This window comes from Podarcis melisellensis (assembly GCF_964234715.1).
Source record: "Podarcis melisellensis genome assembly, chromosome: 8".
NCBI classification, from domain to species: Eukaryota; Metazoa; Chordata; class Lepidosauria; order Squamata; family Lacertidae; genus Podarcis; species Podarcis melisellensis.
Window position 1 is genome coordinate 70778591 of NC_138540.1, and position 27340 is coordinate 70805930.

Below are 27340 nucleotides of genomic sequence, written 5' to 3' on the forward strand. Positions count from 1 at the left end.
AACAGAGTGGCAATATTACTTTCCTTGATCTGGACACTATATTAATAATGTAAGGAAAATCAGATCCTGTCATGTGTCGCAATAAATCTATGTTATGTTTTGTTTTAAAATTTTCATTTTATGGTTTAATATTGTTTTTACTTTGGGTTACATATTGGGAGAGGCACCATAATAATAACCATCATGAACCTTCTGCTCATTTCTTTCACACAGAGAAGCTTCCAGAACCCTCATGAATTAATTAGAATAGGAAATATCTCTACACATCAGATCAATACTTTCTGTACAGTGGTGCCTCGCAAGACGAAATTAATTCGTTCCGCACGTCTCTTCGTCTTGCGAGTTTTTCGTCTTGCGATGCACGGTTTTCCATAGGAATGCATTGAAAATCAATTAATGCGTTCCTATGGAAAACGCCTTCCCCCGACCTCTTCTGGCGGGCGGCATTTTAAAATCGCCCGGGACAGCGGAGGACTTCTCCGCTGTCCGGGGCGATTTAAAAGCCCCTGGGAAGGCAGGCAGGGGGGACAAAGGCTTTCTCGCCCCGCCGCTCGGCTTCGGGACATCGTTCCGATGCCGGGCGGCGGGGGGAGGCTTTCTCGCCCGGCCGCCCGGCTTCGGGACATCGTTCCGATGCCGGGCGGCTGGGGGAGGCGTTCCTGCCCCACTGCCCGGCATCGGGACGATGCCCCGAAGCCGGGCGGCTGGGGGAGGCGTTCCTGCCCCACCGCCCTGCATCGGGACGATGCCCCGAAGCCGGGCGGCTGGGGGAGGCGTTCCTGCCCCACTGCCCGGCATCGGGACGATGCCCCGATGCCGGGCGGCGGGGGGAGGCGTTCCTGCCCCACCGCCCGGCATCGGGACGATGCCCCGAAGCCGGGCGGCTGGGGGAGGCTTTCCCGCCCGGCCGCCCGGCTTCGGGACATCGTTCCGATGCCGGGCGGCTGGGGGAGGCGTTCCTGCCCCACCGCCCGGCATCGGGACGATGCCCCAAGCCGGGCGGCTGGGGGAGGCGTTCCTGCCCCACCGCCCGGCATCGGGACGATGCCCCGATGCCGGGCGGCGGGGGGAGGCGTTCCTGCCCCACCGCCCGGCATCGGGACGATGCCCCGAAGCCGGGCGGCTGGGGGAGGCGTTCCTGCCCCACTTCCCGGCATCGGGACGATGCCCCGAAGCCGGGCGGCGGGGGGAGGCTTTCCCGCCCGGCCGCCCGGCTTCGGGACATCGTTCCGATGCCGGGCGGCTGGGGGAGGCGTTCCTGCCCCACCGCCCGGCATCGGGACGATGCCCCGAAGCCGGGCGGCGGGGGGAGGCTTCAAAAGCTGTCCGGGGGCTTTTAAATCGCCCCGGACAGTCCCGGGGCGATTTAAAAGCCCCCGGTTAGGCAGGCAGGGGGGGCAAAAGTCTTTGCCCCCCCTGCCTGCCTTCAAAAGCCGTCCGGGATAGCGGGAAGCGCTTCCCTGCTATCCCGGACCGCTTTTAAAATGCTGGCGGTGGGGAGCAAAGCCTTTCGCCCCCGCCGGCCTTCCTGGACCTCTTCTGAAGTCCGGAGGGGGGGGAAGGCTTTGCTCCCCACCGCCAGCATTTAAAAAAAGGTCCCCGAGATTTCCCTATGGGCTTTCGTCTTGCGATGCAAGCCCATAGGGAAAATCGTCTAGCGAAGCGTCGCAAAAACCGAAAAACCCTTTCGTCTTGCGGGTTTTTCGTCTTGCGAGGCATTCGTCTAGCGGGGCACCACTGTACTAAGAAATGAAAACTGACAACCTCTTATTCGCCTTTTCTCTAAACCTAAAAGTCCCCAGCACTGAAATATTTCTTCACAGGTGACTTGCCCCATCCCCTTGATCATTTTGGTTGTTGTTTGCCCTGGCCGACTCAAGACCTTTTGCAACCTGAGGCAAAAGACAAAATGAACCTCTCTCCCCTTGTGTGTACAAAAGCCAAGCAGACTTGCAGCTGAATCTCACTTTGACACTGACAATGAGCAACGTCTTCCACTGCCCTTGAGGGCTAACTTGAGGAGTGCTAAGTTAGGCAGCTCTTGTGGTTGAGGCAGGCTAATGTGTTGATTTTGGTTTCACTCAGTGAGCAGATCAGTGTACTTCCTTCCCAGGGATATCCAATGACCAGCCTGGGTGGACCACATAGTCCCAGTGCATGAAGAACACTGCCAACTGCAGTTCAGTGGTTCACCACACGGGGCAGCCACACACCGCTCGTTTGTGTTTTGCACAGGAAGCTGCTGACTCAGACCATTGATCCATCTAGCTCAGCACTGACAACACTGACAGGCAGATGCTCTCTGGATTTTCAGAGAGGAGGTATTCCCAGCCCTACCTGGAGATGCCAGGGATTGAACCCGGGGCCTTCTGCATGCAAAGCAGATTCTCTGATACAGAGTCAAAACCCCAAGTGCTGGGGTATCTCATCCTCAAAGGTTTGGTAAAGGTAAAGGTACCCCTGACCATTAGGTCCAGTCGCAGACAACTCTGGGGTTGCGGCACTCATCTCACTCTATAGGCCAAGGGAGCTGGTGTTTGTCCGCAGACAGCTTCCGGGTCATGTGGCCAGCATGACCAAGCCGCTTCTGGTGAACCAGAGCAGCACACGGAAACGCTGTTTACCTTCCCGCCAGAGTGGTACCTATTCATCTACTTGCACTTTGAAATGCTTTCAAACCGCTAGGTTGGCAGGAGCTGGGACCGAACAATGGGAGCTCACCCCATCACGGGGATTCGAACCGCTGACCTTCTGATTGGCAAGCCCTGGGCTCTGTGGTTTGGAGAGGTACACAAATTCTTACTTCGGATGCTCCTGACTTTGGAAGGACACGTGTAACATTCAGAAGTCCCATTAGGGTCACTGATGCATTTTGAGTCACTTGTGATCTAAGGATGGCTTCATATATCATTTTTGGTGGGCCTCTGTTTTCCTCCCATCACTACTGACCTCTTAGGACTAAAAACTGAAAGTGGAGGCAGTGAGACAGGAGCCTTCGAGTGCTGAAACACATCCCCTCCACACATTAAAGTCCTCCGCCCACCAGCGTCCCAATGGGGATTTCTCCCGAACAGCAGCTGAGGAAAAGGAGTGCTGATGTAATAATCACGTCAGCTAATGGTGGTTGGGGGGTTGGTTCAAACTCTGCAGTCGCTAGTCTAACTTTGCATTACATTTTCTTGAAAACGGTATCAGTTCTTGTTTACCTCCGGAGAATGCAACTGAATGCAATTATGAAGCCGATACTGAAATCAGAGAGTCGGGAGAAATCCCCATTGGAGGAACAGCAAATTGTAATAAGCATTCCAATTAGACAAGGAAATATGCCCTAGCAAATCCAAAGCTGCCTCTTTCCTCTTGTCAACTCTCGAATTTCCTCATCGCACCGAAGTATCAGTCCAAAGCCCATGAGTCATTCATCGTGACATCCTGAAAACAAGCGAGCTTCTTCCATTTGAAAATTCTGAGGAAAAGTTCTCTTTTTGAAGAAAAGGAGGGTGCGGATTTCCCAGCTGACAGACGTGAAAAAACAAACCATTCCGTCAAAACAGCATGGGTGTGTGAGAGAAAAAACAATTGGTGGTTAACTGCAAGAGAATTTCACGATGAACTGGCTGCAAAATTTCTTCCCTGTGCTTGGAAATCCACTAATTCAATCTACCACACGACAGTGCCACAAAAATACTTTTGTGGAAAGTTTCAGGGGTTTAAGGAGGAGTGCTATATATTTACTTCTGGGGGTGTGTCTTATTTAAGGAAATTAAAGAAAATGACCACCTATATTTTAAAGCCAATGCTAGCATGGTTCAAAAAAAATAAATAGAGGCAGATTTCTTTTCAGCCAAAATACTGGATTTGTTTAAAAAAGGGCTGCATCGTCTTCGAAGAAGCATGATTGTTGGTTTGCTCTCACACACAAGTCAACAGTTAATTCTAGTTGAAATGCTTCAGAGAATTCATCCAGAATGAGCATTCATTCTGATTTGGAGGTTAGATGACGTATCAAAGCATGTGTTGTCCCACAGCTTCCAGTGCAATTTCTTGCCACTTTCCTTACTGCAAAAAAATCAATCTTTTGGGGGTGAAGCAGGTTTGTTCCACAAGACTTCCCAATAGGCTATAATGACACAACCTGGATTTGCCTGTCTGTGGTTGAATCCCACCTGAAGATAGTCTGGAAACGCTAAACACCTCTTCTGAGATCATTTCTGTTGCGAAACACAAATGTGTCATCTAAAAACAAAGATTTTTTGTTTTTGTTTTTTTTTCAGAATTCTTTCTGCTCACACGCAAGTTTATGCTAACGTTAACTGATTTACATCACATTGACACCATACATGAGGGAATGTGCCTATTGAGCTGAAAAATGCCCTCTATTCCTGCGCTACAACTATGTAGCCATCAGTGTTTTCCCCAGGAACTGAAATTAGTGGGGAGGGTTGTTCAAATTGGGAGGGGGGGTGTGGCGATCACACAGGTTGCCCAGACGTTTGACAGTTTATTGACCCTGTGCCACCACTGTGATTGCTTTCTTCGCTGCCACCAACCTGTTTCTCACGGGTACACACGGAGTCCAGTCAGTTGTTAACATTAACAAATAATCAAGTTTATTTATAGGCATAAACAAGCTTATGGTTTCAGTTAATTTTTCTAGTCAGTTTCTTAATCTTATTTCCTTAACTGTCCTATTCGTTCCTAACAACTTCAAACTGATTATTGCAACTATCTGACTCCACCTAACAATTCCTCTCACTCTCTCACAACACAACTCGACCAACCCACAGACTATTCCTCCCTCTTCCTTCTCCAACTCCCAACGCTGAACTGACTTCCACACAGCTCCCACTCTAATTCTAACTCCTCCTATCAGTTTCCACTGGCCAATCACATCACATTCATTTTAAGCCTTTCCTTATGACCCACCTAGGAGGCAAACGCCACAGGGGGGAACAAAAACTATTTCAAAATCCTGGAGATTTCCTTAGGAGTACTTCAGGCCATTGCTATTTGCAGGTAGGATACAATCACATACAGGTAAATTCAGGGTGTGCAATCATACTGTATGCGGAGCTATTGCACAAGAAGCCCACTTCTGCAAAAAAAACACAAAAAAACAGCTTTTTGCAATAAGTGGCATGAAAGTGCACTGGCAAGTATGGGATAACACTTGCATGATGCAACATCATCTAACCTCCCTGCAGACAAACCAGAACGGATGCTAGTTCAACAGCCAACATCATCTGATCTCCCCGCAAAGAAATCAGGATGAATGCTCAGTAAACAGGTCACCTGGGAGCACCTTAGGATTTAAGTTCCCATTAAAGTTAGCTACTTGTACACCCGTCTTATGTTTACTTGCATGCAGGGGCAGATCTACTATGAAACCAAGGAAGCTTAAGCTGCAGGGCTCCTAATCCCAGAGGAGCCCTAGAAGTCATGCATCTATACAGCAATTCCCTAATTCTCATCCTTCACTCATAACTTGAACACTATAAGGCATAGGATTTTTTTATTCAGACCAGTGACTTTGACATGTGAGATAACTCAGTACAGTGGTACCTCGGGTTACATACGTTTCAGGTTACATACGCTTCAGGTTACACACTCTGCTAACCTAGAAATAGTGCTTCAGGTTAAGAACTTTGCTTCAGGATAAGAACAGAAATCGGGGTCCGGCGGCGCGGTGGCAGCAGGAGACCCCATTAGCTAAAGTGGTGCCTCAGGTTAAGAAAAGTTTCAGGTTAAGTACGGACCTCCGGAACGAATTAAGTACTTAACCTGAGGTACCACTGTACAGCAAATTTAATCAAAATCTGAGACATGGTAGTTGATTTATAAAAAAATATGTGGTGACTTGTTGTGGAACAACCCTATTGAAGACCTCATTGCTGGTTGTGAAGGGGCCTCCATCACAGTTCAAGCTTCGGGGGCCCCAAAAGCTAGGTCTGCCACTTCTTGCACAACTCTGTCAGGGAACTTCTCCAATCTGATGTGGTTGTTTTATTTGTTTGTTTAAAATATTTGCACTCGGCAGTCACCCCAACAAATCCAGCAGGTACCCCATGGAATGGGGCTGGGAGGGACGAAGCTACCATAGCTGGTTTGCCACTCCTCTGGTGATTGTGCTTGCAGACAGCTGTCACCACCGGAAACGGCACCAATGGCATCTTCCTTGTGGGTGTCCAGCACGTCGACATGCGAGCATTGCTGGTTAGTCACACGAGCATTCCAGTCACCGGAGAAAGCCAACACCTGGAAGCATCCTTTAGAAGATTTCTTTCGACAGCAGCCACCAAATCCCTTGCCATGCTTACGTAATCCTGGTTGAGAAAAGAAGAAACGTGACGGTTGTGGATCATGGTGTATTATGCAATGGATACAACCCTCCCTTGCTTTCAGAAAAATATCTGCTGCACGTGGAACTTGTTGGTTAGGTTCTGATGACAAATCGAGGTGGGCAGACTGATACAACTGCCTAGTATTAGGGAAAGTCCCAAATTAGTCTTTCTTCCTACCAGGTACAAAGTACTGGTGGCAACTTCAGGGTCCCTGTCCTTCCTTCTTAGGGCCATAAAAAGGTAAAGGTAAAGGGACCCCTAACCATTAGGTCCAATCATGGCCGACTCTGGGGTTGCAGCGCTAAGCTCGCTTTATTGGCCAAGGGAGCCGGCGTACAGCTTCCGGGTCATGTGGCCAGCATGACTAAGCCACTTCTGGTGAACCAGAGCAGTGCACGGAAACGCCGTTTACCTTCCAGCCAGAGCGGTACCTATTTATCTACTTGCACTTTGATGTGCTTTCAAACTGCTAGATTGGCAGGAGCTGGGACCGAGCAACGGGAGCTCACCCCATCGTGGGGATTCGAACTGCCAATCTTCTGATTGGCAAGTCCTAGGCTCTGTGGTTTAACCCACATCGCCACCCGCGTCCCTTCTATAGTGGTGCAACTGGAGCAACTGCACTAGGAACCCTACTAGCAGGGGCCTAGACTATTGAGTTTTAATTTTAAAAGGAGAGTGAAGGAAGGAGATAGGGGTCTCTAGCCATCCTGTGCAGAAAGTTATGAAGCAAAATGTGCAGGCAACCTTCTAAGTGTGACACAGGCCATCCTTGCTGCTCATGTCTTTCAGTGGTTTTAGCTAATGAGTGAAGTCAGAGCTGTGACTGATGAGTAAGGTGCTTGGGCACCAGACATTAGGAATCCCTGGGATCATAAACAGCTTCTGTTTTCTCCTTCCCCTTGAATGCCTTCCTGCTTCTCACTGATTTTCTAGCCCTTGGAATTTCTATACTTTCCTCTTCCTATCTTTCTAGCATCTTTCCTGTTGTGGGCTTATCAGAGACCGGGTACTGTACTCTCTACAAGCTATTTTCTGCCACTACAGAACAAGGGCAAAGAGATGTTAGAGATTCCACCCACTCCACCCAAAATGGCAAGTGAAAAATCTGAAAACTTGTAGAGGCAGCTTAGGCATGTCTCCTTTGTTGCACAGCTGAAGTTCAGGTAGTCATTAAGATTTCACTGTATAACTGACAGTAGAAAAGTATACATGTCTGCTTAGACAAAAGGGTCCGCAGTGAAGGGGGCTTGCTCCCAGGTAAGTGGGTACAGGAATGCAAAGTCAAATAATAAATTTAACACAATTAAATTATTCTTAATAAAACAAAAATTATTCTATAAATTTCTATAAACATGTAAAAATCATGTTAGCTATCAGAGTAGTTTCTTTCATTTATCAAGGTTGGCAAAAAAGAAAAAAAATATGTGTGCTTTGCTGAGAGTTATGAAACCCCACAGTCTCCACAGTATTTTTGCAGACCAAGAGAACTTACGCCATAATACTGTAAATATATCAGTCTTTAATATACCAAAATATTTATTTTCTAGTCCTTTCTGGAGGAGAAGGGGAGCAATTCTAAGAACTGCACCAGAGCCCTTAACCATCTTGATCTGACTTCACTTATGCTTTGTTATATCTAGGCTGGAATAGGACCAGGTGGCCACTCAAACAGAGGACCGTCCCCTGCAAAACAGGACACCTTGTCACGCTGAGACAGATGGCTCCTTGGTCACAAGGTTTCTATTATGTTTTTCTGTTCGTAGATCTGTTTTGGGTGCATGCCAGTACAGTCTTAAGTTCCTTTGCACTACCTAGAAATGTTTCTGTGAAAATCCCAGCTGTGTGAGTCAATTTGCGTCTCTCTCTCTCTTTTTCTGGTACATCTTAAACTGCAAAACAACACTCAAACCAGGAAGAGAGCTATTTATATCTCCCCTGGTGAGATACAGTCCATCAGAAACCCAGATACCGGTTTCCTGGAAATTTTGCCCCATGAAACAAGAAGCCAATAGCAGTCTTATCAACATCATTGACACAAACAACCTCAAAGATCAAGGCCCTGCCAGGCCTGCAAATCGACTCCTGCAGCTAAACTTGACCCGGGGTGTAGCTGGAAGGGACATGAAACAGTGGAGCTCAGTGGCAGAGCAGCAGTTTTACATACAGTCGCCATATGCCTGGACTTCCCCAGTTATTGCTGGCATTTCAAAGGCAGAATTGATGTCCAGGGGAAATTTCCAAAAGGTGACGCTTTGTCCTGGATCTTAGGCAAGTCAACTGGAAAATTGCGGGAGGGGTGGAGTTTCGGGGTGTCTGGGTTTTTGCTTTTTGAAATATGGCAACCCTAGTTTTGCATGCATAACGTCCCAGGTGAAATCCACAGCATCTCCAGGTGGGACTGTGAAAGGCTCCTGTCTGAAATCCTGGAGAGCCACCGTCAAAAGAAAATACTGAGCTAGATGGACCGAAAATCTGACTTAGGCCACATTCGCACCGTCCACTTCAAACAGTCATGAATTCAGAATCCCCCCCAAGAATTCTGAAAGCTGTTGTTTGTTAAGGGGGCTGGGGGTTGTTAGGTGACCCCTATTCCCCTCACAGAGCTACCGTTGCCAGAATCCCCTGTGAAGAAGGATTGATTGTTAAAGCACTGCTAAGACAAGTGGATCAGATAGGCCTGTAACATACTTCACAGAGGAACAGGGCCAGCCCAACCATTAGGTGTTCCTCTTGCCCGGTCACCTCCACTGCCAGTGGAGGAGATTTCCGGCAAGATTTCACCAAATAAGGTGAGATCTTGCTGAGCGCATGAGATCGCACCCCAAATCGGTGAGATCTCACCCAAAATCGGTGCCTGCAATCGGCGAGATATCACTCGGACTGCGACAAAATATGTCTCTCTCATATCAGTCTCTACAGCCGCAGCAAGCGCTGTAAACTTCCAACGGTTTGACTTTACACCCAAAGGCACACTCCTCCATTGTCTCCCAAGGCTGATGGACGGCAACAACGTACAAATGAGTGTAGAAAAAACCTCCTCATCAGGACTGGCTATCTAAAATATACTTAATCCATGTGTGTGCAGGAGACTATTTCCCTGTTATTTTCTTTTAACCATTAACAACCATTGGAGCTGCAACAGCAATGCAAAATACCTACCCAAATATTTGTTTTGAACTTGAAGGGAGGAATCCAAAATATCCCTTGGAGTTTCCTCACCAGAGGAGTGCAGGTGTTGCTGCTTGTGTCATTTATAGCTTATCCTTCCTCATTCCTTGGGAGGTTTTTAAGCAGAGGTTGGATGGCTGTCGGCCATGAATGCTTTAGCTAGGATTGCAGGTTCCAGCTCTACAATTCTGTGATCCCTATAAAAAGCACCTGGGAGGTTTGCGTGAAGTGGAGAAGGCCTGATTCCAAAATCTACAAGGAGTCTTGCAGCACTTGATGCAAACCCTCCAACTGTCCCTATTTTCCAGACATCCCTGATTTAGAGAAGATGTGCCGGTTTCTGCTTTGATCCCAGAATGCCCCATTTTCGCTTGCTGTTGTTGTTTAGTCGTTTAGTCGTGTCCGACTCTTCGTGACCCCATGGACCAGAGCACGCCAGGCACTCCTGTCTTCCACTGCCTCCCGCAGCTTGGTCAAACTCATGTTGGTAGCTTCGAGAACACTGTCCAACCATTTCGTCCTCTGTCGCCCCCTTCTCCTTGTGCCCTCCATCTTTCCCAACATCAGGGTCTTTTCCAGGGAGTCTTCTCTTCTCATGAGGTGGCCAGAGTATTGGAGCCTCAGCTTCAGGAACTGTCCTTCCATTTTTCCTTAGGATGTCCCTATTTTCATTGAAGAATTGTTGGAGGCTATGGATCCAATCCCCGAGCCGTCCAAAGGCAATTCCATATGGGGAAGGTGTTTTTTTTTTTAATGTTTAATGTTTTATTATGTTTTTACATATGATGGAAGCTGCTCAGAGTCCTGGGGCAACCCAATAAGATGTGTGGGATATAAAGAGTACAATTATCATTATGGAATGGAACGTCCCTATTTTCATTGGAGAAATGTCGGAGGGTACGTTGAATGACACGGTCTCTCGTACATGAAAGCTTGCGCTGTATTGAATTCGTTAGGTCTTTTAAGGTGCCACCTTGCTAGTTCTGCTGCAAAATAGACCAATTCAGTGACCCCTCTGGGAGTGTGTGGTATCAGATACACTGAAGTGCCCAGCCTTGCTAACAAAGGAAGCCAAGTTTCCCAGCCTGAAGCTATTTTCTGCTCCTACTAAGAACCCTATTATCTATCAGAAGATTAGCCGCATTCTTGCCCCCAGAAACCAGGCATTCTTGGAGGGCCAACTGACTCTTAGCATAGGCAACTGAATACTTAAAAAGAGAGGGAGGAGTAGATTAGTCACTTTGTGACCAAACAACAACAACAACAAGCCTTCTTGACTTTCCTGGGTGAGAAGGGATAATTGGTCTCTAGTTGCAGTCATATAGCCGGGCTGCAGTGGGGTATACTGTTCTCAGTAATGTTGGAATTAAAACAGGGCTGTATTTCATGAGCACAAGTTCTCTCACTTTCAAAGACAAAACGCAGTTGTGTGCAGATTATCCAAAGATGCAACTCTATGCATTTACTACTACTACTATTATTATTATTATTATTATTATTATTATTATTATTAATTTCTTGATTTTGATTAATAGCATCTCTATGCCACCCAATGGTAGTGTCCTCTGGGTGGCTTCCAAAATGGCAAAGCATTAAAATTCAATAAAAATTAGAGTGCAAGAAAAACCAGCAAACAAATTCAAACATTAGAATTCAGCGTTAAGAAAAAAATGTTGACGGAAATGACACGTTCTACTCATGTAAAAACACACTGATTCCCGGACCGTCCGTGGGCCGGATTGAGAAGGTGATTGGGCCGCATCGGGCCCACGGGCCTCAGGTTGCCTACCCCTGGTCTATGCAATTCCCCAGTGCAGCTCATTTAGAAACTGAACATGTGCAGAGTAAGAAAGAAAGAAAAGCCAGCCCTCCTTCTCTCAGCCAGGAGACCAGTATTGACACAAAAGAACAAGAGAAGGAACAGCCATTGATGCACATTACATACACACACTGTCAATTCTACCCCTCTCCATAACAGGCCCTTCTAGGAATGTCTGGAGTTCCCCCCACAAAAAAAAGAAAATCATCAAAGAGCGGCAAGCAGCCATCTGCTCAAAGGGCAGCCATCCTCCTCTGTCCTCCCCTCCCAGACAAAGGAATGAAGGACAAAAAGAAGCACACACAGCCTGCCAGGGACTGCGCCAGACAAAGGGAGCACTTTGCAGCTATTGTTTCTCAACCTCCCTCCTCTCCCGCCTCCTCCAAGTCATCCAGGGCAGGGCAGGGAACCCCAGATGCAGGCAGAGATGTTGCTTAGCCTTTGCGCGAGGTGGAGTGAGGCATCTGCCCCTCAGCAGGCAGATCCCAGGGTAGCGAGTGGCTGATATGTATTTCAGAGTTCCTTAGGATACCTCCATCCGGTTTTACAGCCCTACTCTGCAAGTGAGCAGACTTTGCCCCACCCACTTTTCCTTCTGGCTCCGCCTACCACTTGCATGTGGCCCACAGAAGGATGCCTAGGAAGGAATTTGGCCCTCAGGCTGAAAAGGGGGTAGAGAGAAAGCTTCTGCTATCCCTGACCATTAGCCACAGGTTCCCCACTTGCGCTCCAGTGACTACAATGCAATGCTGTGCTCTAGTTGTTGCACTGCAATATAAGGAGCCTCACAATCAAATCTCCTTCAAGTCCGATCAGGGACGGAAAGGATGTGGTATTCATGTGGTGCCAGAATCATGGTTTCCAGAAATTCTTCTTGCTCTTCCTTGGTGCTAACTCTCAGCCTCTGCCCACTAGGCCACAGCTCCCAGAGATGGCCAAATGACACATTAGGTCATGGGTAGGCAACCTAAGGCCTGGGGGCTGGATGCAGCCCAATTGCCTTCTCAATCCGGCCCACGGACAGTCTGGGAATTAGCATGTTTTTACATGAGAAGAATGTGTCCTTTTAGTTAAAATGCATCTCTGGGTTATTTGTGGGGCATAGGAATTTGTTCTTTTTTCCCTTCACAATATAGTCCGGCCCCCACAAGGTCTGAGGGACAGTGGATCAACCCCTGCTGAAAAAGTTTGCTGACCCCTGCATTAGGTTATTCAGACAATGCTGGCCCTACTGTTAGGCACAGGGAAGAAATCACCTCAGGCAGCTGGTCTGGAGTGTCATGAAAGGACAGCAGCAAATTGTTAGTTATTTAATTTATTGTTGCTGTTTTAGTGCCAGGAACAGGGAGAGATGCTGCCCACAATTGCATTGAGTGTCTCCAGATCACTCCCCCCTCGTGGAGCTGCAGTTCCCAGAGTTTCCTAAGTAGAAGACCTGATTGCTAAACCACTCAAGGAATTGTAACTCTGGGGAGGCAATAGGGGTCTCTTAATGGCTCTCAGCCCCCTTAACAAACTACATCTCCCAGGATTCTTTGGGGGAAGCCATGACTGTTTAAAGTGGTATGATACTGGTTTAAATATATAGTGCAGATGGAGCATAACACTAATTTTGTTGGCAGACATTTATCTTTTTAAAAAAATAATCTACTGTGGCACTTTCTTCTTCTCTATGTCTGTTGTCAAAACAAGCATTCTGCTAGGCACCTGTTTGACCCAGAATTAAGGAAACAAAATAAAACAAAACTGAATATACCTACAAACAATTTTTAAAAACAGCTTAAAAATATTTGCACTGTTAAACCAGTTCCACGATAAGGAGATATATTTAGGTAACTGTAATCAGTTAAGTGTTGTTATCAGTAGCTACATGTTTCTGTGCAGGCGAACAGTCCTGGATCATGACCTCAAGCCCAGCTGGCTTCGCTTTCTGACTAGGGCAGCTTGTTTGCTCACTTTCCAAACAGAATCAACTTTGTTATTCCTGTTTGCTGCGCCTCTAAATAAGTTACGGTCTCCCACTCTTACTAATCCTTTTTTGCCACTTTCCCTGCTCCACTAAGAACAAAAGGACTACACACACACAAAAACACACACACAAACCTTTCTTTTAATCATGCAGATGCAAAGAAATGGAAAAAAAGAACCAGCTTCCCTTCTCAGTGCCAGCCTAGCTCCTCCTAAAAGCAAACGCCAAGTATTTGGGTGCCAACAATACCAAGCTACAGTACTGAAAACCATACCCCTGAAATTTGCAGATGTACCCCAAAAAATTAAAAATGCAACCCAATTTGGCAAAAAAGCCCAGTCCGATGAGGACTGAGAATGCCCAGTAACCCTAGTCAGGTGGAAGAGAGAAAGAGACAATAGAAAAACAGGGTGGGGTTGAATAAAAACGAAGGTATTTGTGACATGTTTAGCAAAGTCCCTTAAATACACAAAGTCCAGAGAGAAAAGTCTTGACAACACTCTACTGAACAAAACTGAAGGGAAACGGTATAGTCAGAGGAGGAATGAACAGCAACATTTTGTCTTTCTTGTCAATCCTTGTTCTCATCATATTATAACCAAACATACAGGAGAAAAACTCCCTCAGAACTACGCAGCTTATCAAGGCATCTGCTACCTCAGCAAACAACAGGTCACTCTGCTTGGTTGCTAAGCAGCACCTCCACCCACCCCCCTTTTGTCTAGCGGATGTTAATGAAATTAACCCTTCAGTTGCAAACTGAATGATCCCTGCTGTTGCACTTCCCGCACACTGTTGTAACTGCATAGATAGATAAGAGATAGATAGATTAAAAATCCACTTTTTCAGACGTTCCCAGTGCATCTCACGTCAGTCAAAAAATGAGACGTAGGCCCTCAGGCCCTATGACTTACTATGTCAAAAGTCAAGAGACAAAATAGGAGGGGAGGGGAGAGTAGAAGGGGAAGGTCTAGTCTGACAATGCTGATCTTCTCTTGTTGCTGGTCTTGCTTGGACAAAGGAGCTGAAACTGACCGAGCAGCCATTGTTCCTCTGGCCAGTAGAGTGGCGGTGTGTCCTATTTTAGACAATTGGACAACTGTCTGCCTTGGGCTCATTCTCCCCCTGAAAGAGCAGGTTTGTAGTCTGGAGGTCCACCTGGATCCATCTTTGTCAATAGAGGTCCTGGTGACCTCGGCGGCTAGCTCCTACCAGCTTCAGCTGGTAACACAGCTACAGCCATTTCTGGACCAGGGTAGACTGACCACTGTCATCCATGCATTAGTAACCCCCAAGCTGGATGGCTGCAATGCACTCTATGTGGTTGGTCCAGAAGCTGCCGCTGGTGCAAAATGTGACGCCTCAACGGCTCATTGGGGCAGGATAGCGCCGATATGTTGTCCCACTGCTGAAAGAATGGCACTGGCTTCCAATTAGCTACCAGGCTAAATTCAAGGTGCTGGTTCTGGCGTGGAAACTCTTAAACAGCTTGGGACCAGAATATCTTTTTTAAAATTGTCTTACCTCTTATATACCCAACTGATGACAGGTGAGAGCCTCATGGAGACACTATCAGCTGAACTGCCCTGAGATCTTTTGATGAAGCACAATATATAAATCTAAATAATAATAGTAATAGTTACTATAATAATAATTCCATTCTGCACAATAGTGGACTTGGGCCTCTAGTGTTGTGGTACTACTCTTTGGAATTCCCTCCTCTTGAATATTATTATTAATAATAATAATTTTATTATTTATACTCCACTCTCTCTGTTGCCTTTTTGGCACTTACTGAAGACCTTCCTCTTTCAACAAGCCTAGAGATTTTCCCCAGTCTGCATCCGTACTGAAATTATTTTTAAAGTATTTTTTAATTGTTTTGTCTTTTGTTTGTTTGTTTCCTGGGCTCATTTGGGAGGAAGGGTGGGATACAAATGTAATTAATTAATAATTGACTCCACCCACAAGCGGCCATTTTGCTTCACTGACAAAATTTTGCATCTTGCTCCAGTTGGTGGACCTTGGAATGCATGTAACAAAAAGGAAGGAGGTGATTCTTCTGTAAGCCCTGCAACCTATCAACTCCAGCTGTAAAGTAAAGGTAAAGGGACCCTTGACCATTAGGTCCAGTCGTGACTGACTCTGGGGTTGCAGCGCTCATCTCACTTTATTGGCCCTGGGAGCCGGCGTACAGCTTCCGGGTCATATGGCCAGCATGACTAAGCCGCTTCTGGCGAACCAGAGCAGCACACGGAAACACCGTTTACCTTCCCGCTTGAGCAGTACCTATTTATCTACTTGCACTTGACGTGCTTTCAAACTGCTAGGTGGGCAGGAGCTGGGACCAAGCAACAGGAGCTCACCCCGTCGCGGGGATTCGAACCGCCAACCTTCTGATCAGCAAGCCCTAGGCTCTGTGGTTTAACCCACAGCGCCATTGCGTCCCTGTACAGGCAGGCTAATAGCTCTGAGGAAAATAAACCTGCCAGTACTGTTCATAAGAGAAGTGGGCAGAAAGCCCGCAAATGGGAACCACGCCGGATTTTGCCAAGCAAAACTCAGAAGTCACAAACGTATCAGAGCTTGCAAATGTACCCTCCTGTCCCTTTTTCTGCCTGCTTTCTACAAACACTGAAGTGATTGAGTTTTATTGGCACCGGCGTTGATGGAAAGTGAATTTCAAAGCGGCATGAATGAGTAGCCATGGAAACGGAATTTTAAGCGCACACGCGCAGGTATTTGTGATAGAAGCGCTCACCTGCCCGTCCAATCATCCAACGGCGACAACGGGCATGTCACAGCTAGCCAATCATGCCCAGGAACCCAACTTGAATGACAAGCATCCCATAAACACATAGTATAGTGAACAGCACTCTATACAAGTGCAGGAAGGAACAGCCCCCTCAAAAAAAAAAACCATGTTAATGTGAAATTGGCATCTGTTGTTGAAGGCTCTCAAACAGCAAAAGAAACATGTCAGATTCATTGTGAATGATTACATTATTCATTGGGAATTATTCACTCGGTTCTAAGGTAGAATTTTAAACCAGGGATTTCAGACTATTCTCGTTGCGCAAACACATATTTCTTTTTTGGGGGTGGGGTGGGGAGGGAAGGGAGGAAAAGGGATGGGGTGGTCTACCAAGAAGAGGGGAGATTGTGCCTGTTTAATCCTCTGCATCATATCTACACCAGCAAAATGCCAGTTCTTAGGAGAGTCGGAATGTGTGTGTTGGACAAAGGATTTTTTGTGCACAGGCACCCAATGGAGATCCTGTTGATTATTATTACTTACATTTTTGGACAAGGTGGTGACTTCCACCTTGCCCAAAAGGGGAAATGCATCACAAAAAATGAGGGCAAATGAGGACACGGATTGGCCGAAAATCTGCAAACCTTGGAAATAATGACTAAAAACTAAACAGAAATACAGTGCATCACACCTGAATGGGGAAGACGGTGGAATGGGGAATGGGGAAGATGTGCTAACTTCAAGGCCCCCTTCCTCTCCCTTCCTATGATGATCTTTAAACCAGATGTTGTTGTTTAGTCGTTTAGTTGACTGGTAGCTTCGACAGCACTGTCCAACCATCTCGTCCTCGGTCGTCCCCTTCTCTTTGTGCCCTCAATCTTTCCCAACATCAGGGTCTTTTCCAGGGAGTCTTCTCTTCTCATGAGGTGGCCAAAGTATTGGAGCCTCACCTTCAGGATCTGTCCTTCCAGTGAGCACTCAGGGCTGATTTCCTTAAGAATGGAAAGGTTTGATCTTCTTGCAGTCCATGGGACTCTCAAGCGTCTCCTCCCGCACCATAATTCAAAAGCATTGATTCTTCAGCAATCAGCCTTCTTTATGGTCCAGCTCTCACTTCCATACATCACTACTGGGAAAACCATAGCTTTGTTGGCAAGGTGATGTCTCTGCTAGCCATTCAAATAAAGAACTAGCCTCCGTTAATGTAGGGCACATGGTCAATTTGTCCACTTCTCCAAGCAATGAGATGTTCCAAGAGCTCTAGGCTTATCCCAGGGGTTTGTTGGGGTTTTTTTGTCCTCTGACAGCCCTCTTCATATAGTGGACTGGCTTCAGTAATATAGGACATATTGACATCTTATTATTATTAGCATTATCCTTAGCATAATTGGAATGCTGTCAACTGCTTAACCCTGGCTGGCTGGGATCAGGAATTGTGGCAAGGAGCAATTGCAAGGGGAATTGACATCCAAGATTCGCCCAGTCAAGGGAGTGGCAGGCAATTGAGATTCCCACACTATATGGCATGACTTCATAACCTGCACAAATGAAAAGGAGGACTACCGACACCTTTCTGACCCCTCTCTTCAGCTGTGGAAGAAAGGCTAAATTATGAATAGCTGTGGTCATCAATCTTGAAGAGTAGCTGCCTATCTGTGCACCGCAGACCTGAACGGTACAGAGGTGATGCTCAGCATAGGAAGAGAAACAAAGAATGAATACAGAAACTATTGCTAGGCATTACCTTGTAAACCTCTAAGCACTGATGGTACATCTCTGTTGTTGTTTCAGTGCTGGCTTTTTGGTAGCGTCCATGACTTAATAATGAAATGATTAATAACAGCAGCAACATACAACAATTTGTACAGCGCAAAAACGATTACAGCAGCAACAGCTACTGGTTATCACTAGGGATGGAATAGAAATTGGATCCAGATTTCATTTGAAGCTGAATCTATCAAATTCACAATCTCCAGAACCAAAGCACTGTGCGAACCATTCACAGATATCCTTCAGAATTCACACTTATCCCAATTTTGCTGGGCAGTACAGCAACCAATGTATATATTGGGGGGGATGTGCATAAAAATTTAATAAATTGATGGAAGTAACACAGACAAAGTGATAGGATGACACACTAGAAAGTTGGGGATAACACTTCCTTGATGCAACATTGTCTAATCTCCCTGCAAACAAATCTGGATGAATTCTCAATAAACGGGTAATCTGGAAGTGACCAGGAGTTGCTGAGCAAACTCAGGGCTCCTTCACGTACTTTCTTATGATTCCTTATCTTTAAATCAGACTTGGACGGTACTCAAAAAGGACTCTACTCTGACAGCTCTTTGAAACAGAGGGCTGTTCTCTGTAAAGTAGGCGCAGTGTTTCCCAACCTTGTGCCTCCAGCTGTTTTTGGACTACAATTCCCATCATCCCTTGCCACTGGTCTTGCTAGTCAGGGATGATGGGAGTTGTAGTTCAAAAACAGCTGGAGGCACAAGGTTGGGAAACACTGAAGTAGGGTACGTGGCCTTGCTACTGCATTTAGGACTGTGGCCTCTGTTTTGAACGTGGAAATTCTGCTAGACAAAATTTCATCATGAGGCACGTCAACGAAGTGACTGATGGGTTCAGTGTGTGGGGGGTTTTTTTACTGGGATGGGGGGACAAGGAATAGAGAGAGAAATTAATCACGTTGATGATGAATAGGAAACACCAGGCTAAAAACAAAGCTTCGGTTTGAGCAATGCGGAGTTGTGCAATTGTTTTGGGGTTGAATTCCTTATCTAGCTGCATGCATCACCCTTCTGCGCAAGCACACACGGCCGCCCACCACTCAGCAAGGTTGTGCAAACTTCTGAGCTGCTCTTTCCAAAGCTTTCACAACTGAAGGCAAAGGCCCCACATGCATGTTGCACATCTTAATCAGGCGATCAGGGAATTAACCAGAGAATCCTATGGATCCTTATTGGTTACACGCCCCTGGTCTCTTTGTTTCCATTAGGCTGGTGCAGAGGGCACCTTCTGCTCCTGCATTTTTTATTTGCTGGGTCAGCATCAAATTATTATTATTATTATTATATTATTATTATTATTATTATTAAAATCAAATACACTGTCCTTCATTCGAAGATCCCAGGGCAGTTCACAACAGAAAAATACAAAATGAGAACATCAAATGCATAATGAAATAAATAGGTTGCGGCTGCAACACTCGGGGAAGGGCTGTGGCTCAGTGGTGGAGTATTTGCGTGCACAAGGTCCACCCAAGTTTAATCCCCAGCTTCTCCAGGTAGGACTGGGAGAAAGTCATCTGAAACCCTGGCAAGCCACTGCCAATCACTGTTTACAGTACTGAGCAAGAAGGAACAGTAGTCTGAGTCGGCGGCAGGCAGCTGCCTAAGTTCGCAAGCCCCAGTGAAGTGAATGGGACCTGCATTAATGAGCATTAGGTAAAGGTAAAGGGGCCCCTGACCATTAGGTCCAGTTGTGGCCGACTCTGGGGTTGCAGCACTCATCTCGCTTTAATGGCCGAGGGAGCCGGCGTACAGCTTCCGGGTCATGTGGCCAGCATGACTAAGCCGCTTCTGGTGAACCAGAGCAGCGCACGGAAATGCCGTTTACCTTCCCGCTGGAGTGGTACCTATTTATCTACTTGCACTTGGATGTGCTTTCGAGCTGCTAGGTTGGCAGGAGCAGGGACCGAGCAACGGGAGCTCACCCCGTCGTGGGGATTCGAACCGCCGACCTTCTGATCAGCAAGTCCTAGGCTCTGTGGTTTAATCCACAGCGCCACCTGCATCCCTATGGGGACACAAGTAATGGGCATTACTGTGTCATTAATAAATCCCAGGCTAGAATTCCTATGAGTGTGTGGGTTTGGAACAACCTAGGAAAGTCAGTGGTTTCAAGAAGGATCAGTATTTGGGGATGGGCTGTGAAGACTTGCTCCCCTCGTGTGCATTCCAGGGCCCTCCCCAAAAGTTCAGCTTTTGTTTTAAAAAAGAAGAGAAAGAGGAATCTTTGGCAACCATGGATAAATAAGGGCAAGTATACAGGAAGCATTCTACCCAATTGCTCGTTAAGAAATGATTTAATCGTACAATTGCAATAGGCTCAATATATACACACACAATTTGGGCTAGCAAGATGTAAAGGATCACTAGAGGCAGTCAAGAGAATATTTTAGGGAAGAACCAGCTGAAGGGAGCCATAGCTTCATTCGTCTGGGTTGATTTACTTTCACATGGCATGGAGAAAGTATATCATCTAAATTATATAGTGCAATAGCTTTCGTCACCAGGTGGCATTGACCTTAATTGCATCTGGGTGGAGTCTAGCATTTCCTGTGTCTGTTGTGTTCTTGTAGGAGAAGGTCAATAAAGTTCTTGTCTGACTTCCTGAGTTGTCTAAGTCTTTTAGGACACATAAAACACTTTTGGAAGATGAGATTCTTCATGGAGCCGATAACTTTTGTCCAAACACATTCTATGTGAATGGGCATCCGTCAGAACAGACTACAAATCAAATTTACCTAGGAGAGTCTGTGTGGTGTAATGGTTAAATGTTGGACTATGACCTGGGAGACCAGGGTTCGAATCCCCACGAAGCCATGAAGCTCACTAGGTGACCTTTGGCCAGTCATTATCTCTCAGCCTAACCTATATCATGGGACTGTTTTGAGGATAAAATAGGGAGGGGAGAATCATATACACCACTATGAGCTCCTTGGAGGGAAAAGTGGAATATGAATAATAATATATAATAATAATTTATTATTTGTACCCCGCCCATCTGGCTGGGTTTCCCCAGCCACTCTGGGCGGCTTCCATAGAAACCAGAAAACACTAAAATATCATACATTAAAAACTTCCCTGAACAGGGCTGCCTTAAGATGTCAACTGAATGTCAAGTAGTTGTTTATCGTTTTGACATCTGATGGGAGGGCGTTCCACAGGGCGGGCGCCACTACCGAAAAGGCCCTCTGCCTAGTTCCCTGTAGCTTTGCTTCTCGCAATGAGGGAACCGCCAGAAGGCCCTCGGCACTGGACCTCAGCGTCCGGGCAGAACAATGGGGGTGGAGACGCTCCTTCAGGTATACTGGGCTGAGGCCGTTTAGGGCTTTAAAGGTCAACACCAACACTTTGAATGTAATAAATCAACAAATTATGGGTTTGTCATGCACCGCATTCAAGCATGCACACCACTTATCTCCATCAAGTAACATTTAAGGCCATTTTTTAAGAGGGGGAGGGTGCATGAGGGCTAATTGGCCTGGAACCCAAGCTCAACTGGAACCTCAGATTTAGACACTTGTTCGTTTTTTGACATTTGAAAAGTTTCACACCTTGTTTTCATATGCGTCGGATCAAAGTGCGACACTCTCTCTCAGCTTAAAGCTGTAAATCTAAGCAAACAAGAGATGTGATTTGGTAAAATACATACCTTCACCCTTGATAATTAGTGAATTTGCGCAGAAAAGGGCTAGAAAATTATTTGTTAAATACAAAAATATTCAAATTATATATTCCTCTTTCTTTTTCGGTGCTTTATTTTGTTTTTGTGGGTTTGTTTTTTATGTGTTATTGTTGTTTTAAGTGTAACTCTTTTTCTTTTTGGTGCCTTATTTTATTTTGTGGCATTGTTGTTGCTCTTACTATTACTATTGTTGTTTCTGAGGTCAGAAGCATCCCAGACCCTGAGATTTCAGAGCCCTGGCATTGTCACACCGGCAGACCCTGGAGATTGAGGTTAATTGGTAGAGGGTAGTGGAAAAAGCTGCCCTTCCCCCCAGTCTATGCTATACAGTGGTACCTCGGGTAACAGACGCTTCAGGTTACAGACGCTTCAGGTTACAGACTCGGCTAACCCAGAAATAGTACCTCGGGTTAAGAACTTTGCTTCAGGATGAGAACAGAAATTGTACGGCGGCGGTGGCAGCAGGAAGCCCCATTAGCTAAAGTGGTACCTCAGGTTAAGAATGGACCTCCAGAACGAATTAAGTTCTTAACCTGAGGTACCACTGTATTTTGCAGGCAGCTCTTGCTGAGCTGAAACTTGTAAGCTACATGCACGGATGATGATGATGATGATGATGATGATGATGATGATGATGGACAATTGACACTCTCACTCACCTGGAGATTCAAGCCCTCTGCGTGCCGCCTGTAGAGGACCAGGCAAACCTGGAAACTTCAGGCCAAACCTGGGGATCTAGCAACCCAGATTATTATGGGTAGGGTCCTCAAAAGCTCTGAGAAGGACCTGTGCCAATGCATAAGAAGCTGCTTTATACAGTGGTACCTTGGGTTACAGATGCTTCAGGTTACATACACTTCAGGTTACAGATGCTTCAGGTTACAGACTCCGCTAACCCAGAAATAGTACCTCGGGTTAAGAACTTTGCTTCAGGATAAGAATAGAAATCGCGTGGTGGCAGCAGCAGGAGGCCCCATTAGCTAAAGTGGTGCTTCTGGTTAAAAACAGTTTCAGGTTAAGAACAGACCTCCAGAATGAATTAAGTTCTTAACCCAAGGTACCACTGTACTGAATCTGGCCATTAGTCCATCTAGCTCATGTTTGTATACACCGGCTAACAGTGTCTGTCAACACAGGGAGCTTTCCCCGCAAGGATCCTTGGAGATCCCAGGGACTGAATTTAGGATCTTCCGCATGCAAATGTGTGCTCTCCCCACTCTGGCTACATTGAATGTAAATGAGTTCCCAGGAACAAAACAGCAGGAAATGCCTGAGGCTGGCAGCGAAGGGAACTAGCGAAGCCGAAGCCGCACAAAGAGGAACTACGAGTCCAGCTTTTCTAACCTAGCCCATGTTTGCTCCAGATTCCTACCGGTTTCAGTGGGATGGACTTCCAAGTAAACAGTGTGCAGGATTAAGCAGATAGTGTGTAGCGTCCCGAACTCGTGATGTGGCAACGTGACCCACAGCCAACTCTAAGGAAGCAAAGACTGGAGCTGTTTATATCGGAAGTGCCAGGCGATCTTGGGCAGAGGCCTGCGCATTTCTCGTTGTTGTTGTTGCTCCGTCTGCTGCTGTTATTTAAAGCATTGATACCGCACCTTTCCTCGGCTGAGGCAACTGTCAACACTAAAGGAAGGCTATTTTAACCATAATAAAATAACAGTGAAACTATACTGAAACTGAAGAGATTTTTTTGAAAACAACAAAAAATACAGACCAGCATTAAAAATAATTTAACCAGACAGCTTCCAGAAGGTTAGAACAATTTAAAGACGGAGCAAACAGCTCATGAGAGGGTCATATGCCTTACTTTGCACAGCTTTCTCAGTCATTGCCCATCTATTATTATTATCCCGCCTCATTCCCAGCCCCTGGACAGCAGAGTTTGCAGAGCCAAATATTGGCATCCACAGGGCGTGGGGGACAAAGGGACATTTCCCCTCACCCATGAGCCATAACCCCGATTCCTAGGTTTCATTTTAAAAGAGAAAGCAAGTTTCTCGCATTTGTAGAACATGAGATATGAGGCAAAATGTGCATTTCTTTTGTAAGAAGCCAGACTGCTCCCACCTTTTTATAGTATTTACTTTACCTTCCCCCTCAGTGGAAAGATCCTCCAGACATTCATGGCTACCTTGGTCTCAAGTTTACCTCACTATGCTGTATTGTATTTTTATCTAAATCATAAGTTTCGCCAAATCTGCACTGGTACGCATAAACAAGCACATGCAAATGTTATTCAAATCTGCATCATCATCACCACCACCCCTTTTTTTTGCTGATGTATTTTCTCTCTTTTTTTGACAATGTTGCACAGCTGTGATAGGGTTGCCCCACTTCAAAAGTCAAAACTAAGACACCCCAAAAGGTGTGATGCCAGGGGGAAAGTTGCACATATATGGAGCTGCAAATTTGGAATCTTCTGTTATTTGTTGCATTTTATTCCTACCCTTACTCCAATGAGTTCTTCTCCCTCCCCTCAACCAGGGCCAAGGCCTTTTCGGCTTTGGCCCCAACCCGGTGGAACACTCTATCGCAGGAGACCAGGGCCCTGCGGGACTTGACATCCTTCCACAGGTCCTGCAAGATGGAGCTGTTCTGCTTGGCCTTTGGTCTGGGCACAGTTTGACCCCCCTCTATAGGATGCGGGTGGCACTGTGGGATAAACCACAGAACCTAGGAGTTGCCGATCAGAAGGTCGGCAGTTTGAATCCCGTTGCTCGGTCCCTCCTCCTGCCAACCTAGCAGTTCGAAAGCACGTCACAGTGCAAGTAGATAAATAGGTACTGCTCCAGCGGGAAGGTAAATGGCATTTCCGTGACCGCTCTGGTTCGCTAGAAGCGGCTTAGTCATGCTGGCCGCATGACCCGGAAGCTGTATGCTGGCTCCCTTGGCCAATAAAGCGAGATGAGCGCCGCAACCCCAGAGTCGGCCACGACTGGACCTAATGGTCAGGGGGTCCTTTTACCTTTATGGGACCCAGTAAGTTACCTCTTTGGTCCTTTTATCGGCTCATGTGGGACCAACATAGATAGCTGGCCATGGTGAATACTTGAGGTTCCTGACCCCCATGGTTGTAATTCATAGGCATTTTATCCTGATTCTAATTTTTAAGCTGTATTTTAATCAGTTGTTTGATTGTGTATTTGATATTTGATGTTAGCCGCCCTGAGCCTGGTCTTGGCCGGGGAGGGGAGGGTATAAATAAAAATTTACTTAGCTACTTACATTGTCCTCAAAACAATCCTGTGAGGTAGGTTAGGCAGAGGAGGAGGAGGAGGAGGAGGAGGAGGAGGAGGAGGAGGAGGAGGAGGAGGAGGAGGAGGAGGAGAAGGAGAAGAAGAAGAAGAAGAAGAAGAAGAAGAAGAAGAAGAAGAAGAAGAAGAAGTCCAAAGACACCCAGTTAGTTTCAAGGTTGAATGTGGATGCAAACAGGGGCTCCTCATTCCTTGGCCACCAAAGTGCTTTCATTTCTTCTATTCCTGATGTTCAAGTGTGAGTGTCAATGCTTGTGTAGCCAAGAGGGCAACAACCGTACACAGGAAGAAGGTATCAGCATGTTCTGGGAAACCCCAACACTTGCAGAAGTACAAAAACAATACTTAGGGGAAAACCCCTAAGACAGTTTGGAAGGAGATTTTATAACAGTGAAGCTGATTTGTTCTAGAATCAAATAAAATTATATTAATATTTGAACTCAAGGGGGAGGGCTCCCAAAACAGCCCAGTGAGCTTGCTCAGCAGTCATGACATGCTGCGTGACTCTTGGAGTGGAGTAGACAGAAAAACAGGGTGAGGGGGTGGAAATGAGTGGCAAGGAGAAGGTTTGGGTAAAGATTGCTAGGTTTTTAAATTCCTCCTAAAAGCCAATAAAGAGGGTATTCCACAAATGGGGGGCACCTACCAAGAAATCCCTCCCAAGGGTCAGTGCCAGCCCGACAAACCCTCGTGGCAGCTCAAGCAACAGCGTCTACTGATTGCCAGTTCTGGAATTGTTGATAAATGGGTGGACTGCCTCTGAACACTGCTGAGTTGCAGAAGGCCCAGCTGAGGTCCACTCAGAGTAAACTGATTGAAACCAATGGACCCAAGTTAGTCCTTCCAGTGGATCTACTCTGTGTTTGACTAAATGTGGGAACCAACTCCCCTGGGTGTTGCTCAATGTCAAATGTCGTGCCTCTCCACCCACCACCACTACATGTAAGTGGAGTAAAGGTAAAGGGACCCCTGACTGTTAGGCCCAGTCACGAACAACTCTGGGGTTGCAGCGCTCATCTTACTTTACTGGCCGAGAGAGCCGGTGTACAGCTTCCGGGTCATGTGGCCAGCATGACTAAGCCGCTTCTGAAACCAGAACAGCGCACAGAAGCGCCATTTACCTTCCCACCACAGTGGTACCTATTTATCTACTTGCACTTGGACGTGCTTTCGAACTGCTAGGTTGGCAGGAGCACGGACTGAGCAACAGGAGCTCACCCCGTCACGGGGATTCGAACCGCTGACCTCCTGATCGGCAAGCCCTAGGCTCTGTGGTTTAGATCACAGCGCCACCCGCATCCCTGTAAGTAGAGTATGCTTGCTCGATTTCTTCCTTTCCTGCCCATGTCAACTCCACCTGTTGTTTGAATTGCCCGTTTCAGATGGTGACCTCCTCAAGGACCTGCCTCTCCAAGTGATTCCTGCATTGCTAGATGACCCTGGGTGTCCCTCCAATTCTAGAGTTCTGTGGATGCTCTGTGCATGGATGGTGCTGCACGAACCATCATCCTCTTGGGAGCAAACCTTGGAATTCACAGATTAGGACATCAAATCTCTGTGCCAAGAGCAAGTCCAGGCCTCAGGGCCGCCGGCTGGCTGTCGTTTTTTTGTTTCTGAATGCGGAGAAGCCAGGAAGTCAGAGCCCGCTGCTGTCAGAGCAGGCACCTGCTACTCTGTCCCTGATTAATGAGTGCAAAGGAAGGCCCTCCTTACCCCCTGCCCAGCCGGCCCTCTCTCACACATGCACACACACACACACTCCATGCGCAGGGCACATTATCGGTTTTAAGCACATTTTTATGCAAACGACGCTGGCATTCTTTTCAGGAGGCACAAAGCAAGCCCAGACTAAGAGCCTGAATAGGGACAACACATGGATCCTGCCTCAGCTGCTCAGGCAGACAGACAGAAGTGTGGCTCCAAACAAAGAGATATGGTAATTGTGAACCGAAGAGATTTGGGAGAGGCAGAAAGGAGGGCTGAAGGAAGGGGCTGGCTGTTGTTGTTTTTTAACAACAGAGGCAAATCAGATTCCCTGTCCTCAAAGGCTGCCCATGATATCCAGGCCTCCGAGAGGCTGAGCATCAGATTCAATGGAAGAGCCGTATGAAATAATCCCTTACAGAGGGGCTGGAGTAATTAGGCTATAATGAAAGGTTGTAATGTTTGGGGATTTTTAAGTTTAGGGGAGGAGGATGAGAGCTGGAGACACGACAGAAGTGTCTAAAGCTATACCTTCACATCTCTGAAGGGCTCTCGTGTGAAAGATGGAGGCTTCCTGATTACTGCCTCTTTCTCTCTTGGAATTGGATTCCCCTGTTGGATTGCTGCCTGCCACACAGCTGTGGTGCACAGCCTCCTGGGACGTGCTTGCAAGGGCCATCCCAAAGTATCTAAGCCATGAGCATGGACAAGAAGAACAACATTATTTGTTTAACTTCTACCATTATTGTTCTTTTTTAAGCAGGCAGAAAGAGCAAAGTCCGGAGTCAGTATGTTTTTGTGGCTCTGCTCAGATTCCAATACACCTTTGCTCTGGAATCAGCCCAT

General features: G+C 46.6%; 1 long non-coding RNA gene across 2 annotated transcripts in view; it reads right to left on the minus strand.

The window, feature by feature from the left end:
• Positions 1 to 6046: 6046 nt before the first annotated feature.
• The window catches only part of LOC309375402, a 93731-nt gene continuing 72437 nt past the window's right edge, over positions 6047 to 27340 (minus strand). For both annotated transcript variants that reach the window (XR_014170909.1, XR_014170910.1), the window contains exon 3: positions 6047 to 6320. This is a non-coding gene — a long non-coding RNA (uncharacterized lncRNA). The remainder of the gene's footprint in view (positions 6321 to 27340) is intronic.